The sequence below is a fragment of the Papaver somniferum genome, chromosome 10, assembly GCF_003573695.1.
Source record: "Papaver somniferum cultivar HN1 chromosome 10, ASM357369v1, whole genome shotgun sequence".
Lineage (NCBI taxonomy): Eukaryota > Viridiplantae > Streptophyta > Magnoliopsida > Ranunculales > Papaveraceae > Papaver > Papaver somniferum.
In genome coordinates, this window is record NC_039367.1 from 147,734,258 (window position 1) to 147,747,246 (window position 12,989).

General features: G+C 33.7%; 1 pseudogene; it reads left to right on the forward strand.

Moving 5' to 3' along the window:
- Positions 1-7,500: 7,500 nt before the first annotated feature.
- LOC113319519 lies at positions 7,501-12,282 on the forward strand (annotated as a pseudogene).
- The last annotated feature ends 707 nt before the right edge of the window (positions 12,283-12,989 follow it).

Below are 12,989 nucleotides of genomic sequence, written 5' to 3' on the forward strand. Positions count from 1 at the left end.
GACTTGAGCCGAGTGAAATACATTGCTACATTCATAATTTCTTGTTTCAATGAAGATATTCATTGTTTGAGAGCAAAAATCTTAGGAGCATTGGTATGAGAGAATCGGTTTTTGATCTCTAACCATTGATCTCTTGTAGATGGGAATGATTGAACACTCCCACGGATTTCTGGGTCAACTGAGATGGCAACCTAGCTACCAACTAACTCATCTGCTCGAGTCCAATGGTAAAGATCAATTGGATCAGTGGGTTTCACAATGGATCCACCAATATAACCGAGTTTGGATTTAGCACTTAGGGCCTTTTTGATTCCTCTTTCCCATATGCAATAGTTTTCACTGGTGAGAAGAGGGGTGAAGATGACAGTGGTAGCATTGTCAGCCTGATGAACATAATAGGGGCTTGATGGGGATAGACCTGATTCCCTATTAGGTGGAGGATTATTGTTGGGACGTGGAGGAGGTAGAGTTTCATCCTCAACAACCATTGTTGATGCAGTTGCAGAGAATTGAGAAAAAAAATATTATCTAACCTAGCTCTAGATTACCATGTAGAAATATTGGTTTTGGTTTTAAATCTCATACAACTGTAATGAGATTGATTTCATTATTTTGTATATATACTACTTATACAAATACATTGAATGAGTGAGGATCCTCATACTATAATTACATCAAAAGAATTAAATCTATTCCTATAAATTAATCAAAGAAATTAAAACTGATTACATCAATATTATTCTTTGCATGTACTAATCTTGTTTCCATATTCTTCATTGCATGCATTCAATCACGTATTATTCTTTGCATGTACTAATCTTGTTTCCATATTCTTCATTGCATGCATTCAATCACATATTATTCTTTGCATGTACGAATCTTGTTTCCGTATTCTTCATTGCATGTACTTAATATGTGTTGATATCATTATATATTTGCATGTGTTAATAATTTCCATATTCTTCATTGCATGTACTTAATATGTGTTGATATTATTATATATTTGCATGTGTTAATATAAACCCATAAATTCTGAAAGATACGGGGCGGGTATGGGGAGGAGACCTTGAATCCCGTCCCCACTCCATCCCCGTAGCTTAGGTTTCGGGTATTAACCATACCCGACCCCATCCCCATTTGTGCGGGTAAAACTCTACCCAAACGGGGCGGGTATCCACGGGGATGGGTTTGGGTGGGGCAAATGGCCGTCCCTAGAAGTAGTGATAGTTTTAGTAATTACACGTTATTTCCTTCTTTCTTTCCTTTTTTCTCCTCCTTTTTACCGGGTCAGGATGAGGTGTAAATTTTTCCCAGTACCGTCCACCCTATCCCATCAAAACTCATGTTTGTCTGTGGATCATTACGGGCTGGCCCAACCTAATCCATTTAAATAAGAGGGCGGGAATTTTCCATAAGTCAAATTTTCTTGCTCGGCCTAATACCTTCATTTTTAGCCCGTCAATGTTACTCCTACTATTATCCAATCAATGTTATCTATTCAACTAGCCTAAATGACTATTTTCAATTTTTTCATCCTAAAATATACTTGGTACGGATACTTAATACAGTCAACCCACATTGTTCTTATCTATACTTTTTAACTTTTACTCCACAGGAATCTAAAGTTGCTAACCATACAGAGAAAATATTAAACAAAATCTAAGGCACTTTCCTTATTTGATGATTCAATTCAGGAAAAATTATAGGAAGTTTGGTTTATCTTGTTCTTATCTCATTTTTTTTTTTCATATTAGGATTCGGAAGAATCGAAAGGCATGTTAGATTTCTTGAGTTTTAATATTTATGCTCATATAATCCTGCCAACATTGTGTGTTATGTGTTTGTTAACTTTTCTAAATCACTAGATGAGTTTTTTTTTCTTTTAAGTTTTAGTTATTTGACTCTAAATGAACTAATTTAATTGCAACGTTTTGAACATGATTAAACTTCATTGAATTTTCCATGTATGTATTTGATTATTAATATTAAGTAAAACTTGTGTATTATTGCATTACTTTCTTTTTATTTTTAATAAAATATATATGTATTTGTAATAAGATATATATGTATTTGTAATATGCAAGGCCCTGCCCGCCCGAGCTCAAATTATATAGTACTAGATGTAGATAAATAATTCTGTCCGCCTGGCCTTTTAATTTCATGGGTAAGAGATGTTCCAACCAGGCTTATACTGTCCCTTTTAATAATTGGGACGGGCTGCCCGACTCGGACCAATTACACCCCCGTCAGGATCCTGTTACAAAAACATTTGAAAAAACGTTTTAACAAAACTGCTATACTTATATATTAATCGTTGAGATCATCGATGATGTGAAAGGTAAACCATTGTTAGTGCTTGTTTGGATCAACTTATTAATCCACTCCCTGCATATTAATACGAAAGTGAAAGCAATATCCAGAGATATACGTAATTTTTTCTTCATCCATGTCTATGATATATATCAAAAACCATATATATCAAAAACCAGTTTGAGTAATCCTTTTCATTCTTTTTTCATCCATCGATGTTATGCATGGTTTCCATTTTTTTTCATTATCCTAGATTTTTGTTTAAAATATTAATCCATCTTTGGTTCTTCAATAAGATCTTTCCATTATATGTTCGTTACAGTGCCGTGAAATGAATAAACAGTTCAATCGAAAACTTTGACATAGTTGCAGAAATAGAGATTGTTCACTCACATAATTTGCAACTGAACTCAAAATTTCAAACATATATGATGTTGATTCATCATTCGCCAAAAAAAGGACAAAACAAAAGCTTGAATCATAAATTTACAGTAGGGGTTAAATTGATCATACATTAAACTAGGATTAACAGAGAATATAATTTCGAGTATATCCGAATTCTAGCTTCGTTTAATTAGTTGAGCTAAAAAAGCAACATAGATGACTTACCTTCCACGTCATCAATAATCTGAACCATTAAATATATAAAATCTATCGGTTGGCAGAATTTGTTAAACTTTTTTGTCAAATATGTTTGTTACAGAATCTCTCTACCCTTTTTTACCTTTAAACTTTATCATACATTCCTAGTACTTGTATAGTTGCATAAAGTGTTCCAGCGGAAGGAAAGTTCTACTTTATATGTTGTTTGTGGTCCTTCCTAGTACTTGTATAGTAGTTATATAAAGTGTATTGGTGGAAGGTTGTGCTTTATGTTTTTTAGGTGGACCTAGTTTTCTTAGGTGGAAAATTAGGTAACCAAAACCTCTTAATGTTTTAAGATCCCTCGGTGTTGCTTTTGTTCCGCTTGATGACTCTATCACTGCCGATGCCATTTTCCTGGTAGGTACTATCTTTGGATTTTGGCGTGCACTTATTTTTTAACAGCTGAGATAGTAAAGATTGTTGCTTTGAGGTTAATTAAAAGTCTCTGGGTGAAAGCATTAAACATTGAAGAGACATGAGTAGATGTACGAAAACCTTTTTTTTATATATATACATAATTTACGAGCGTTCAGAAAAAAGAACAAAAATATTTGAAGGTTACCAAAGTGAATTTAAAAAAATACATTTAAATCAATGTATATTAGTTCAAATTCACATTTTATGACCAAAAACACAATAATGAATCAACTGGATAAAACACTAACAAAATATCTTCGAAGAACGAATCGATGGAACCAGACTTCTTGCAGTTGCATGGCTTTTCCTCAAGGTCATTCTCTCCGTCTGTTCTAAAACATGAAATAAACAAAATTTTAATTATCTCAAACAAATAACACCAGAAGATAATCAGAAATTTAGCATATGTTGTTTTTTAAACAGATCATAAAAACCAAGATCATTTGAAACACCAGACGATGGCGTACTATACTAAAACTGTTGAAACTGAATATAAATAAATGGGTAAGAAAATAATTGACGGTTTTCCAAGAGAGATTTGAAACTCAAGATTTTAACATAAATTTGTTCTTCGACCGCCGTGAGGTTCTATACTCTACAGATTATCACTGAATCTCTAAACTCGTCTTCACTAATAGGAACTTCTCACTATACTGATTCCAAATAATCAAAACGACATCGTTATGTGTTGTCCAGCATATTTTCCAAGGCCTTGACCTACAACTTTTCATGAAAAACCACCATAGTATGACTTGGAAATTCTTTCCCAAAGTTAGCCTTCCTTTCCTTTTCATAATAAGTTATTTGTGCATGTATATGTATGTGTTCATTAATATACGAAGTTCATGTGTTTGAATATATTTTGTTGTCTTTTCTATAGATACTAATTATTCACCTTTATTTCAAAATAAAGCAAAGACCAAAAATATATAAATAAAATTTGATTTATAGGAAATTAGGGAACGACTATTTCGATAATTTTTTTTAACAAATCTTCTTGTCCATTGGATTATGTTATGTTAGAGTACTGCTCAGTTGGTATGTCAAGCTTGTTGTCAGTGTTAGATGTCCGAAGATATTTATTGATTAAACTTAGGATTAGATTTAGGTAGTTGGGTTTGAGAAACCATTGAATACCCTTGAATATTGAAGACTGAAGATCACAAGAAGACATCAACGAGAACTTCATCAACAGAGATATGCGAAAACTGACTATCACATGTAACTCATTGTTTTTTACAAGATTTTTTAATCGGAAAAACTTTGTTAGTGTGCTTAAATTTCTTGTAGATGCTTGTGGATGTGAAATATAGTAAGCTTGCGGTTCTATCGATTTGTTTGAGAGGTGAGTACTCATATTTCTCAAATATATATTAAAATCACCCGAGCTATAAGGATACAAGTTATTAGCCATTATTAAGAATAAAGTATTTTCAATTTACAATATTCATGATTTATTTGGTAATACATTGCTTCTTTGAATATTAATGATCGACACTCTCTATCCTCTCTGAGTCAATGTCGTTTTGCTTTAGTGTATGATGAGATACAAATTAAAAATAATTATATTAATGACCCCTTACTAATAGATTGCTTCTTTGTTGTCTTTGCCACGTGGTAACAGCTCTGGGTCGTTACGAATTTTTTTTGTAACATAGCTGGTGTAACAGCTTAGAACCCTTACTACGTGGCAGATTGTAACAGCTCATAGCCGTTACAAACTTTTTTGTAACAGTAAAAGACTGCATTCGATTAATACAAAAGTTTGATTTATGGACGTGTACTTCAAGACGCTAGTAATATTGCGTTTTCTTTTTAATACGAAAGAAAGAATCTTATTTATATTAAGCATTCACAGAAAATAAAGTTTCATCAGCAGAAATTGCTTCTGTAAGCCTGGGGGGTTACACTGTTGTCATTCATGCATACTTTTAAAAGATAAAACTTTTTCGCAATATAGTATGTGACATTATTTCCTTAATGATGGCTTAAACTACATATCCATGTGGTAAAATTTTAGTAAATAAACGGAGTCCTTAATTGTATTTGCATTAGTCCATTTGACTTCTCCTTTTTTTTTCATTGATTGCATTCGCTACTCTACAACGTGAGCATGTGAATGCAAAATCCGCTGAAAAAATGGGGGAAGTGTTGCGCATCTGATTGTAAAACATTCAACTAATTTTCTTTGTAAGGAAGATTAGGATACAAATCTAGCACAATAACTATGGATAATGCATACAATAAGACTTCATATGGTTTTTTCTTAATCATCAGTGAAATAATAATAACAATAAAAAAGAACCCGTAACTGGGGTACTCAACACGCAAAAAAACATTATGAAGTTATTTGAAAAACCTCTTATCCATTTTTTGTAATGGCTAAATTACCCTTGAGCATCCCCTAAATATGTTCAGATTAGACTTTAGATTTTGATTTTATCTTTTGAAATGTTATTTATAGAGTAAAAAAAATAGAAGAAGAAGATGGGGGAATTTAGGAGATTTGATTGATATGAAATATTCTAGTGAGGATTTTGATGTTGGGGAAACCCTCTTCTCTACAACAATCAGCATTGCGAATCACATAGTCGGTATTGGTGTAGCTACAGTCGACATTGGTATATCCACAGTCGGCATAGGTAATTAAAACATCGCCCGCAATGCTGATAGTGCTGAATTTTCCATCAGAAAAGTGCAATCTGGATATCCACAGTCAGCATTGGTAAAACATTTCCCGCAATGCCGATTGTGGTGAATTTTCCAACATAAAAGTGCAATCTGGATAACCATAGTCGACATAGTAAAGGCACAGCACGTAATGTCGAATGTGATGAATTTTCCGACAAGATTCTAGAGTTTGTCAATAAATTGAATCATTGAATAACCTCATTAACCAGATTAAACCTAGCTTCAAACTAATTAAAAAAAGTTTAAAATAAATTTAAGATTTAATAACATATAGAAAAAAAGGGGGATTGGATTGAAATAGTACATGCCCATTAAAATTTAAGTTTGAGAGTGAAACCAGATGATGAGATCAAGGAATTGAATTCCAAGATCTTCTCGACGAAGTAATTGCATATGAATCATTATGAGTTTAAGTCACCAGGACTTTTTTTTATTGAAGTGAAAAAAAAGAAAGAAATCAAATAAATATTATAATATGTAGTATTAAAAGTATACATATGTGGATGGATATCCATATTTCCTTTTCTTTGTGTCCGTATAAAATATTGTACCTCAATTTTTTAGGGGTGATACAAAATAAAATAATTTAGGTTTTCTGTTTAGTTTTTATCAGCGTAAAAAGCAGTATTGACAATTCATGCCAAATGAACAATATCCCTAATGATTTTAAGCCACCAAGACTCTCTTTTATAAATTGAAGTGAAAAAAAAAGAAATCAAACAAATATTATAGTCTATAGTATTAAAAATATACATATATGACTAGATATACGTATTTTCTTTTCTTTGTGTCCGTATGAAATATTGTATCTCAATTTATGAGGGGTGATACCAAATAAAATAATTTAGGTTTTTCTGTTTAGTTTTTATGAGAAATGAATAATACTCATTAGCCAAAATATAGTTGCACGTAACCCCGAATATTTTCCAATTTACCGGAATGCCCCCATGAGTTGTTTTTTTAATACTCTACGAAATTACCACGAAAAGCAAAAATAATTCATCACGAAAAACGAAAAACAATAACAATTCATCGAGAAAGGTAAACCAGGCGACAGATGCCTTGGCAAATATAAGAGCAGTCAAAGTAGGAAATTCAAATCAAAATTCTACAACTGAAATATGGATTGATATAACACCAACTTTTTTAAATCAGTTTTTTGTGTTAGATAATGCCCAAGTTACGGGTAGCTATTACTAAGGAAAAAAAAAAAAAAAACCCTTTCTTAAAATAGTTGGCAAACAGCCTCTAAATGATAAAAGAAAATGTTAATCAATCAAATTGATCAAAACCGTTAGATCAAGTAATTTCATTTTAACAAAACTGCATCACTAAGCATCTTACAAACGTTCCCTTCTCTAGAAATCTTTTCGCGGCATCTTAAAACCCCAAAAAGGCTAAAACCCTTAACAAAGAAATTTCTCTAGTCTATGCTCTCTAATGGCGACTTCTTGGGTTCCTCACATTGAATCGTCTGTCGATTCAACTCATCCTCTTGCTCAACAGGTACATACAATCTCCTTGTTTCTCCTTGTCTTAGGGTAAAATCACTTACCCTAATAATTGCTAAGCTAGGGTTTAACTGTTTAAGGATTTACCAAATTACACAAATTGAATATATGTGATTCATGATATTACTTGTTATTTGTCTGCAGAATGCAAGTCTTGATGCTATTGCTACACTTATTAAGAATGATCTCGTAACTATAGAAGCATTGGTATGTCAATTTTTTTGTTTTTTCTTTTTTCCGAAGATTTTTTGGTGAATTATAGACATTTTGTTTGATAATATGAAGGTTTTTTATTGGGTTTTTGAAAGTTTTGATATGTAATTTTATAGGTTAAAAAAATGGCGATGTATTTGACAACTACCGATAATGTTCTTCGAACAAGAGGTAGATATTGCTATTGCCTTTGTAAGGATTTTGAATTGGTCATTTTTTAGGTGTTTTACAAATTTGTATATTTTCCAGGCATTCTTCTTATATCGGAGATTCTTAAATGTCTTGCAACGAAGAAATTAGACCATGGGACGATACATAGCTTGATAGGATTTTTCACAAATAGATTGGTAAGTCGATAGTGGTGTTTGTGTTGAGACATGAGTTCGTTTTGTAATATATTTTGTGTTTTCTATTTCTTCTCTTCTCATATGTTGTCATGTGTTGGAATGGTTGAATTGTCCAGGCAGATTGGCAAGCTCTACATGGTGCACTGGTTGGTTACCTGGCACTTTTGAGGAGAAAAGGAAATGTTGGTGTGGTCATTGACAGTGATGCGAAAGCACTTGGTCAGTCTTTTTTGAAGAACGTACAAGTTCGATCTTTAGGAAAGAATGACCGTAAGGTGAGAGAATATATGTCATGTACATTAGTATTACTTAAGCTTTCCAAGTTCTCTCTACTGCTGCATAAAAGTTGATAGTTGTATTTGATTTTTTATAGTACAATGTTATTGCAGCTGTGCTTTGAGATTCTTGAGTGCCTTTTTGAACGCTACCCTGCAACAGTCGCGACATTTGTACTAGTTTGATCTTTCCTCTAGTCATCATATCTTGAATACTCTGAACCGCAAAAGTCTCACTTCGCCGCATTTTCATTTTCGTTTTTAATATAGGGGGATGATCTTCTTATAGTATATGCGAAGCGATTGACGAAGAAATGGATCCTCATTGCTTAATGCTAATGATTACATTTCATCTTGTGGAAGTTCTGGCACAACTATTTCCAGATCCATCTGGTCCACTAGCAGGTTATGCTGAGGAACTTTTCGAAATCTTGGGACGTTACTTCCCTATCCATTTACTCATGTAAGAATAATGAAATTCATATGTCATGTAGTCAACCAACTTCTTTGTCTTTCTATAGCATCAAATCGGTCATCTTCTACTGAAAATAAAGGGTGCCAGACATTTTGAACTATGGATTTTTATTTGTTAGTAAATCTACTGTAATTTAGCTGAAAACAACTTATAAGTTAGCATGATACACAACTCTAGATGTCAATAAGTTTATACTAACTTTAATATTAGTACTTCTGTTCAATTTTTATAATGTACTGTCTGTCTAATAGTATGTCAAGCATATAATTGACATCAAAACATGTCCTTGAGAAACTTATATCCTTCAATCACAATTTTTTCTGTTTTTTGGTTATTCATGGCAAACATATCATACAAAACATAAGCTATCTTTTTCCTGGTTTGTGTAAAAAGAATATCTGGAACAACTTCCTGTTTTAACCCTCTGTTACACTTTGACTCGGTTTTGATTATATATTTATATTTCTTTCTTGCAGCCCAACAGTAACGAATTTGATATTACAAGGGATGATTTGGCAAGAGCTCTAGTGGTACGTGAACTACTTTTATATGCTTGAGGACATTAGTTGATTATATAGGTATTCATAGTTTGTCTATGCTATTTAACGAACAGAAAGGCTGTCTTAGTTGTTTTTGTGATATTTAGGCCCTGAGTGGAACGTGTTCAAGAGAAACATTAGTTTATGTTTACCTTACAAGTTACAAGCATTTAACAAAAATACCTGTTTACCTTTGACCGTGTTTTGATAACACCGAAAACCAAAATCCAAATACCTGAGAAATATTTTAAGCATTGCAGTCGAAACTGTCGATAGTAGTTAATTAACTAAGTTTTAAGCTTTAACATCATTTCGATGTCCCTTTGTAGTCTTTTGATAACTACTGGATTACTGTAACTTATATTTCACTTCTTTAGAACCCCTACAGTCTTATGGAAACTTTCTGAAACTGGAAAATTTCACTCAAACTCTAAACAGACTAAAAGTATCATTCAATTTTAAGCTGCAGAAGTTACAACGCACATTGCAAAAGTACAAAAGTCTTCTCTTGCTATTATCCATTGCTATCCAGAATGTGCTTTTTTAGACGCGCTGCTCTTTCTTTCATGTTTCTGAATGTTCCAACAAAAAGAAAAGATTAAACACGTTTCTGAATAGTTCTAACAGGAACCACTTGTGCAGCTTGCATTCTCTTCAACTCCTCTATATGAACCATTTGCCCTTCCCATGCTTCTTGAAAAGCTCTCTTGTTCTCTCCCTTCAGCAAAGGTATAATAAAATTAAGTACACTTGGATCATTTCATTATGAAAGGTTCACCTCAAAGTTATGTTAGAAATGTGTATGAACTTCTGGCTGCTGGAAGGTGCTGACCAATATACTTGCTGAAATGCACAGGTCGATTCTCTAAGGTATTTAAGCAACTGCATAGTGAAGTATGGGACTGATAGAATGGTAAAACACAGCACAACCATTTGGTCGTCTTAGAAAGAGGCAATTTTTACTTCATTCGCGTAGGAGCCTATTTGTTCAGGGCTTTCAGAGGTAGATGGCAAGAAGATTGATGAGAATGAAATTGCAAACGAAGCTCAAATTTGTTTGCAAAAATTCATCTTCCAAGATGATGCTTCTGCTCTGGGGTTGATTTTGGAGATTAGGAGAAGGAAAGTAAACAGAAATTACACGCACTTGGATGTATTCTCTCTACTTCAGTGAAAGTCTCCACTTCTTGTTGTAATAAGGTCTTCCAAAACTTCTTTCCTCGATTGGTGGATATCCTTCGGCTCTCTAGGGGTTTCACTTCAGATGACACTATTGGATTTTCTGAAGAACTGAATTTTGTAGCCCTTTACCTGTGCATTGAGCTTCTTATTGCTTACATATGTTTGATAATCAGATCGAAAGAATGTGCTCCCCAGACTGATTCAGCAGAAGACCCTTGCTGTTGCTTGCTGAATGAATATTCAGGGTCATTAACCAATGTCCTACATTCTATTCTAGTAACAAATTCGAAAGGAAACACTAGTGAAGCTTATATTCACTTTGGAGGTATATGATTCCATTTACTCGTACTATGTCCTTTTTGGCTTCCCTGGAAATGATTTAGCTAATCAACTTAATAGTAATGAATAACGGTGTTCCTGCACTTGCTCAGTGCATATGGTCATCCTGAGCTAAATTGCTGCAGCAATGCAATTATTGTGGATATTTTTGGTTCTTATCTTTCTTTGTGGGAGCGGGCAGAAAGATAATGGTTCTTTTAATTAGACCTCCCTTTGCATGTCAGCTGTTAAAAATTACTAGCAACTCTTCTAGTTCTTTCTCTTTGATAACAGCATGTGTTATTCAGGAGATTCATAGTTTATTTAGTTTAACATATTCATCAGTACATGAATCAGTTCTTATACTAATTCTTTGTCATTATCTTCAGTGAAGGGTATGCAGACTCTGGCTGCATTTCCAGGATGTTCATTACCTATATCGAAGTTGATATTTGAAAGAATTCTGGCGATCCTTGTATCAGTTATCAGTGACAGTCGTGAAGACACATTTCTCTGGAGAATTGCCTTAAATGCGTTAAAGGAAGTTGGCATATTTATTGAACAATCACATGATTCTGAGAAGGCAAATATCTATATGGCCATTGTAGTGGAAAGGGTTGTTTCGCTGATTCCTGTTAGTGAGTCAAGTATGCCACTTCCACTGCGACTTAAGGCTGTTTCTGTCTTTGGTGCAGCTGGGAAAAGTTTTATGCTTAGGGTGTCTGAAGTCTTAGGAGAAGCTATTTCGGAGAATCTCATTTCTGCATTTGTACGTATACCTATCAGGGGCTACCCCTAGCCAACTTTTTACTATCTTCTTGTTGACAGCAAGAAGCATTCGGGAGACAAGGGAGTAAACACTTTTCTCGAAAAACCACTGGGATTGAGAAGGACATAAATATATAAATAAGGTCGTACCAAAAGCTTTACTCATGCCGGCTTTAACATCTTGGACTCTCCTTTTTACCTTTAATATTTTCATTCAACAACTTTGGCTAATTTTTTAATCTATTAGCCAGGATTTTGGAAATCAGCTTATCCACCACCGGGTTACATAGAATCGGACGAATTTCTCCTGGCTCCTAAGGATGATATCGTACATCCAAGATCGTCCATACTTATGCGTACAGCCTGAAATTTGCCTTCATCGTACAACTCTGATCACCAAGCAATAGGGCATCACATTTATAATGTGTGAGCATCAGCATATCATGTCATGAGATTGTAATATCAAATCCATGAAGTGTTCTCGTTCAATCACTCCTATTGTGGCCAATAACAACCATAAGTATTCATGACTACTCCTCTAGGAAATCTCTTGGCTACCAAACATACGAGGAATTTGTATGAGTTTAACAACCAAACACAACATTAGTGAATCTGTCTTTTGTAATGACATGAGCCAGGAACAAAGCCCAACCAACTGGATTCTAAGGTTTTGACCATTCAGTTACTAGAACACTTTCATTTTAAATGTGATCGAATAATCACAAAATTCGAATCATGCAATAACGGATCCGAAGAGATTAGAATGATCCTCGAAGAAAGATGCGAAGTTTTGCAATGTCTTAAAGTGAATCAGAAAAAGAAGACAAAGAAGAATCAGATGTTGAATTTGTATTTTCAACAATTCCTCGTAATTTCGAAGGTCTTCATACAAAAAAAAAAAAATTGTTAATCAAGCAATAAGATTAAGAAACGAAATAGTTTTCTTGAATCATCACAGTCAATTCCTCTTACTGTTTCAGGGCTTAATTTGAAAGAAAGTTGATAGACTTGAGGGATTACAGCAGATTGAGAAGAAGAAACAGGAGCGTTTTATTGAAGTGTATGATGGTGTAGATGTGAGAGTTCAGCTTGGGAATTTAGGAGCAGCAGCTCAAGTTGTAGCAGTAGTTGAAGAAGATGAAGATGGAGATTGTGTCATTGATTGATTTATTAATTAATCGATGTAGAAATCCAATGAATATATAAGAATTCACTTGCAATAGTCGAGCATATCTTAAAACTCAAAATAACAAGGATAGGTATGAAAATCTTCACCTTTTGACGCACAGTGGGAGAAA